Below are 7,736 nucleotides of genomic sequence, written 5' to 3'. Positions count from 1 at the left end.
CTGGAGGTCTCGAGGGGATGGACCAGCGGTTTCCTGTTCACTCCCTTAAGAAATGCATTTCAGGTGCTGCAGTTTCTCTTCTTTATGTCCACAATGTTTCCACATGTCCATTTTTCAACTTTCTTCTCGATTTGAGAAGAAAAAGCAGCCACTATCTGAAGCTAATATCTCATTATTTGAGGTGCAGTGGATTTCCTGATGTTTTACAATAATAAGCAGTGTCAGAAACAATAAGGTCTGTCTGTCGTTCTTTTGGGAAAGGACCAGAAAAAGCAACACTTAAGCAGTAAACAAACCAAGATGACGTCCACCCAAAGTCTCCCTTTAGTCTGTTTTGTGAGGAGTGATTTTTCAGCACATCCTCGTCCCTGAGCAGGCTAACAAACTGTTCCCAAGTCGACTGAAAAACTGTTACTGTGGCTTAACAGGCAACAAAACAGCTGACACGACGACACACACACGGACACACAAACACAGCACTATATTACCGGTCCACCTGGGAACTAAACTGCTTACAGGACACACCTAAGTCCTTAATGATCCAAGGTGTGTGTGTGTGTGTGTGTGTGTGTGTGTGTGTGTGTGTGTGCGCGCACAAACTATTTTTACATCTGCATTTTCACAAGTTTGTGTTCTTCTGAGGCTCAGAGTGAAACTTAGTTGCATGCAGGTGTTCTGTCTCTGAAGGCCCAACCAAGCACATACATGTGTGCATGTGTGTGTGTGTGTGTGTGTGTGTGTGTGTGTGTGTGTGTGTGTGTGTGTGTGTGTGTGCGTACAATGGAGGTCAGATGGAGGTACAGGGTGCTGGTTAAGATTCTCCACAATGGCCAGGAAGAGAGGAAGATTGTGGTGTGGAAGCAGTGGGGTTGTTAAAGGAAACTGCAGAGGGAGACAGAGAAGGAATGAACGCCAAGCTGTTGATGATGGGGGTTCAAAAACACTTTCAAAACCAGTGCAAAAAAGGAAAAAACAAAGCTGTGAATTAGATGGAGAGCAGATGTTGTGATAAAAGGTTCGGCACTGGGAAGTGTACGCTCTCGCTCGCTAAGATTCTTTTGCAAGGCTGTGCGATGGCTAGAACGCTTGAGGGCAGTTGTACTAATAACCGCACTGGGAATTATTCAATTAAATACCCCATCCGTCCCCGCTGGTGTTCTCCCTCCTCTTCCCTTTCTCTCTGACCTCCCTGAAGCCTGTGAAAGAGTTGGCAGAGGGGGGGATGGGGAGGGTCAAGGAGCAGATTTGGCTGGGATGCTTCATGACCCGGTCATCTGGCTGGGTGCACAGCCTGGAGGACTGTGATCACACCCCGTGGGAGTGCTAAGGATAACCGGGATTGTCTCGCTAAGTGTACGCATAAACATAAGGCCATCCACAGTCCACACACACACACACACACACAAAAAAAAAAATAAAAAAATAAAAATTAGGACAAAAAATTGTTATGTCTAGATTTTAACAGGATGGGGAACAAAGGAGATGTTGGTTGAAAAAAGTAAAGGATGTTTCTATAAAAGGAGGGTATTTACAAGCACACACAGGTAATCTATTGTTAGAATTTGTCTGTTTCCTTTGAATAAAATAAAAATAAAAATCAGGTCAAGGATGTGGTGTTTAATGTTTAAAAATCAGTTCCTTAACATTTATTTTACGGCTGCGATGTTCCCTCTGTGCACATGGGCACATATTTTCCAGTGATGCAGCATTTTAGGAGCCAAAGAAGCTTTGCTGTGTGGGCCTCCTGCCAGGTGGTACATCTCGTCCCCGGGTGTTGGGCAGAGAGGGTGAATTCTTGGCGTTACAGAGCTGACTTTAGGTGCTGCTAGTCAGCTGGCCACTGCCMACGTTTGAAGGGCAATGTGACACTTCCACTTGGCCTGAGACTCAAACATCCCTGCCTTGTCCGAGGTCGTCTGTATAGAGTAAAGGGGCCCTCTTGTCACTTATCCAGTGCACACAGGGGTCATCCTGGAAAGGCTGGACCACCGCCAGAAAAGCAAGCTACTAATAATACTCTCAGCACTTATCCCACTGAGATAATGCCAGAGGGAAAAATATTGCTGTTAGTCTGTCCTTTTTCACATTTTCTGCCATATAATAGAAGAAACAAGTGGTGAGAAGAAAATGCAACAGAAACACTACAAGTGATGTCGGCAATTTAGCGATTTAGAGATCAAGCAAAGAGCAAACAAAGAGAGGGATTGTGAGTGGCTCTAACTTAATCAGCGAGCAGCTTGGTATCACCCCATCAATCACTGTCTGCTTCAAGCCCTGGTCGAATCACAAGGGCCTGAGTGGCGGAGAAACACCAGCCGACCCACAGTGCACAAACACRGCAACCAAAAATGACCCCAGGGATCTGTGGCCCAGACAGGAGGGTGCTCAGCTTCCTACTTCCTACCTACCATTCCTCTTACCCATTGCAAACAAACTTTGCATCAACCAGATTCCCTCTGGGAACTTACTTGATTGTTTGAATAAAGAACCCTGGGGTTGCTGAGCCACCTCCACCCCCCACTCCCAGTTGCCAGCTCTGTAAGCAACCAAACAACCTGTGTATGACTGCAGCCACATCAATCACAATCATAGGCTCCTTTCAAGGTAAGACCATTGAACGAAACAAGCCTGACAAGACTGGACATGCTGTATTAAAGCATCCAGAGCTCCTTCATCAATTTAACTGAAGTGTCTTTTTTTTTCTGTCTCTCCATTCTCCTTTGGGATGGGTGGATAAGTGAGACACAGAGAGCTTCTGTTTCCAAGTGATCCAAGTGTTACATTTMATCTGCTATCCATATATCCTAAACTCCTTTCTTTGAACTTGGTTCTTAAATTTCGCTTTTTTGTGTGAATTTGCTGTTTAAAGAAAAAAAATTAATGAATGGGAAAACCTATTGCTAATTGTATTAAAGTAGCAGAACAAGGGGAAGACGGTATTCACTGCCAATTGTTTGAAAAYAGAGCAGCTCATTAAATATAGCCTTGGTATTCAGTACCATTTCATTGGCATTGGAAGCAAAATAAGTGTGTTTTGTTTTTCATAGTCGATACACATGAATCCAGATAGAGAGCTAAGATTACTAAATGYTGTCCTGGAAACATGAGTCGACTCATATTCGTGCAATCTGTTTTGGATATAAGTGAAAGAGAATACGGTTGACATGTCTAAGCTGTGTGGGCTGCAGCTCCATTCCACAAAAAAAGAAGAAAAAAAAAACATCCATAYAGGGAAGCTTGCATTAGTTTGAGCCTGAAAGGAAACAGAAGGAACACCAACCATGTGCCAAAAACAGCTTAGGGACACTCATCTCTGGCAAACACAAGTTSTTCACTCCTACACTGAGACGAAAACTGAAACAGGCAGACATGTGAGACTGAAGTGCTTTTGTGCCACCAAAGATACAAAACTGAGGCTTGAAATCCAGTGAGTTATTTATCAGTAGGAACTGTTCTTCCCTCCTCCTCCTCCTCCTCCTCCTCCTCCTCAGTCCTCCCTTTTCCACACCTCTGCTGTGAAGTGAACTTGCGTCCTGCTGTGAGGTAGAGTGGCTCGCCTCCCGGTTGTGGTCAGGTTGTGCATGAATCAAAGTGGTGACAGAGCAGCGGGGAGGATGGCAGATGCCACGGCCAGAAAGCTTTTCAATCAGGCTGCCCTTCCAAAACCGTGGCCAAGGTGAAATGCTCCACAGGCAGACAAAAAAAAAAAAAGAAGACCCTCAAAAGACTCACAGCCTCACACATACACACTGCGTAGTTACAAGCAAAAGCACGTGTCCATAGATCTATTTTAGTCCTGCTCATTAGCCACAGTGTAACCCCTCCATGGCTAAAAGAGATGAAGAATAGGAAAGAATGATGAGAGCGAAGGGCAATGGCTTTCTCGTGCAGCATCTCTATCTGCTGTCTGCTCTGCCCTGCCCTTGACCTAATTAACACAGTGAACAGTTTGAAGGGAAGTATTATGTATTTCCAGGTCAATTCTATACCACAACCAAGTAACTTACATTCAGTTATAAAAATGCTGTATATATCAAAAATAAATTTGACTTGGCATCATAGTTGTATCTAAACACCACTGTTTACCTCTGTATCTTTAAAAACCTTCAACCATTTCTGACACTCCCACTGCAGCACGTCTTCACAACAAYCTTTYGTAGGAGAAAAGTCCAACCATTTTTGTTGAACTGTTTCATCTTTACAAATCATAAAAAGAGATTATTGTCCTTGGCATCCAAAAATAGATTTCCTAGATTTCACTTTTTTTAATCTGAAAAGGAYTGGACTGAGAATTAGTYAGTATTACAAGCTCAACCAACACATTCTCACTCCAAACTTGTTGTCATACTTATGAAAAAGTGAAGTAAAGTTAAATGTAATCCTAACCCAAACCCAAAACTAAACTTCTGTTAGCACTAAACTTCCTTACTACCTAAACCTAATCAGTAACCCTGATCCGTGAACTTAAATGCAGACCCCAACCCAAAGACTCTATCCAGCACATGAATAACTGGTGTCAGGGTACTTGATTCGTCAAAACCAGACGCAGAGAGAACCTGGCCAAGCATCAATATGTGACAAGAAGAGAGCGGTGTCACTTTAAAAGGACCTGACTATCCCTTTAAATGGAGGCCTCCTCATGACAACAACACAAAGCTATTGCAAATTGATTTTTAAAATGCAAAGCTTTCCTCATGATTTCACCATGCTGACAAAATAAGGCTAGGTATAATTGCTGTGAAGTGCAAACAAGTTACATTTAAAGTGGATTGCTCTTTGAGATGCTGCTGACAAGCTTTTTTTTCCAAGGGGCACAGCTTCAGTGTAATTTAARGCATAATTTGATTTCCACTCCTATGAGTCGTGGGAGTCTATTGTCGTTGAAACCACCAGGTGCACAATTTCTGCTGTTTCTGATGAGGATGGTAGTTAAAAGAAGCAGCGTCGCTTCACAGGCTCGAGTTTGCTTTTTGTCTCTCCTGTGCGTCCACTTTAAAGCCCACCGGCGTGGATCATTCACTGATTTGTACTTTAGGATAAAGAGCACACAAACTGTCAGAATTAATGTCACTTTTACAAACCATAAATACTGTATGTACAGACACCTACTGCAAGTCTTCTTCAAAAGGGTGCCATTGCCATTGATCTGTTACATAATAGTATTAGCTCCAATAGATAGTACTAATGTGGACTTTTCCACTTAAATAATCAGAATTTCATAATGGTTTATGTAAATGTTTTTTTAACATTTAAATACTTGTATAATGCCAAAATGACGGCAAGGTTTATAACATAAGAAACTGTTGTGAAATTTGGGAGATTGAAGCTGTTTTATTGATCACAGTCCTCCAAGTCCACCTTTGCCTTCGCTGTATTTGGATTTTAGTATCTCATCAGTCCTGTCTGACTCAAACAGTTTCACCAAACTGAGGTCATGGAGCTCTCACCATCATGTATCAACTTTTTTGTTTATACCTTTCCACAAAAACGCACTTCAAAAACCTAATTATCTATGATTTCTATGCTTGTTTTGCATTCAAACTGTCAACATTAATACAAATGAATGAAGCAACTTCAACAACTTAAACTGTTCAAAACTGAAACAAAAATATCCACTTATTTGGATTGCCGTGTTATATTTTTGTCACTAGATATCTATTGGACGGTTCTTCCGACACACCCTCCCAACTATCTAAGGGTGTTGTATGGTCACGTTTAACATGATGCTTTTCATAGCCTCAAAGTTGAAACTAAAAATCCATCCATTCTGTCATCTATCTATCTGATCTGACAAGTATTTTTGTTTTAATCAGAAAATTGTCCTTTTTTAATACATAGAGTGGTGTCACATAAACGATGGACTGCAGCCAGTAGTGGTCCTTGTCCTATGTGGCTACAACATCTGGGTTCTCATTCTTTGACCAAAGGGCAGCGGGGGAGGGGGGGGGGTGTAATGGTATACAGTCTGAAAGAAGTGCAAATGCAGTTGTTACCAATCAATAAGTTCATGGCAGCTGGACTGAATTTTAAATAGGTCAGATGTTTTTGCATTTGAGGCAGTAGAGTACCTCTGATTTTTCAAGTTTGGGTTCTGACTTTAAAAGTGTTCCAGATGAATTTTCCAACCCAGAATGTGAAAATTCCAACTTACAAAGTACAAATAAATGTCAGAATACTTTTACCTAAAGCCATTTCTGTCCTCCGCTGTTGCTTCTTGGAAACATGTGGTGCTTTTTTTTGGAGCTGAGAACAGTCAGTGACATAATACATGACAGTTTTAGAAGCAGTGTAGGTTAATACTCTACTCTCCTTTGCCCAAGCTCCTCTCCAGAGACCGAGCCTGATCACAAACGTCAGGAAATGCAGGATGTCCGTTGGATGAGGTACACAGTGGAGAATGTTAACTTCCTGCATGCCCAGCAGCTCTACAAGGGACAACTTGGTGGGGTGAAGAAGCTAAGGGAATGACATGCGAGGAGGACTATATTTAAAAGAGAGAAAGAGTACTTTTCCCTGCTTTGGCACCTAAATGCAAGGGTGGTGTTTCAGAATTTTAAAGTGTGGTGAGCCAGGAGGTTATCACTGATTTTCCTCTCAAAAAGCATTCCTCAAATAGCTCCGCTGCCTACTACCACCCTGCCATACATGTTGTCTGAACTCCCCCCAATCTAAGGCTCTCATTGTCATACAGGAATTTCTGTGAACGCCAGAAAGAAAAAGCAACTTCCAGACAGACAGAAGAAGTAAAAGACACAAAGGAGGACTGAGAACTGTTTTCGAGCTCTTCTCTGCTACTCCTCCAAAACAAACAGTTCAGCTCTTGCCTGACCGACTGGCTGACTGCGAGGAATTTCACTCTGCTGAACAGTTTGTGKTCCAGTCAGCAAATCCCAAGCTATCAAAGATTCATATTGTTGTCAGGAGTGCATCGGATCTGAACAGAGGTGGTGGGAAGCAGCCTGCAGGTCAGAGAATGGTAAAGTAAGTTCAAAATCTCCAAGTTTCCCAAAACCAAAGAGAAAAAGTTTTCAAAGACAACATGTCTTGAAGGTCCTCTGTCTGTCCCTTGTTGAAGCCCACCACCGAAGGTGAAAGSGTGATAATGCTTTTGCCTGTGTGTTAGTTTGTTTGTTAACAACATGTCTCATGAAGCACTCTCAGTGAATCAACATATATAACTGATTCCCTCTTGGAGTCAACATAATTCAAGACTGCCACTACAGATAATCAACCTTATTCATCACATAAATGCTGATAACTTTGTCATATTAACAGACACAGAGGAAACATTTGGTGTGGTAGAAGTTCAGAGTCATCCTCAGCACATAAGCTGAGCACTAACTAATCTGGCAAGATCTGTTACTATCATGCGAGACTGAATAAAACATCAGGGTCTCACTCTTTGTGATCATAAGATCATCTCAGTTTAAAACTCTGGCATAAACGTAGCAGGCGATATGCATTCCCGTGAGGAATAGTTTGACTCGAATTTAGAATCAAMTCTGGTAAAAACCTCGTTCCTTTTTCAGGTTTAGYCAGACGAGCCTGACAGTCCTCATCRGACCCCCCGGGGAGAAGGCGATGGACGCACGAATGAGGAGCGGATCGAAAGTATTTCTATTTACTTTTTTTTCCACTTCAGCTGAGCTCGCTCATTCTACTGTTTTTCAAAGCAAATTGACTTCAAATATTTGCCTCGATGCAGACCGTGTCTTTTTCTCAAACTTCATTAGCTG

This window comes from Austrofundulus limnaeus, unplaced genomic scaffold, assembly GCF_001266775.1.
Source record: "Austrofundulus limnaeus strain Quisiro unplaced genomic scaffold, Austrofundulus_limnaeus-1.0 Scaffold101, whole genome shotgun sequence".
Lineage (NCBI taxonomy): Eukaryota > Metazoa > Chordata > Actinopteri > Cyprinodontiformes > Rivulidae > Austrofundulus > Austrofundulus limnaeus.
Note: the sequence above shows the minus strand (reverse complement) of the source record.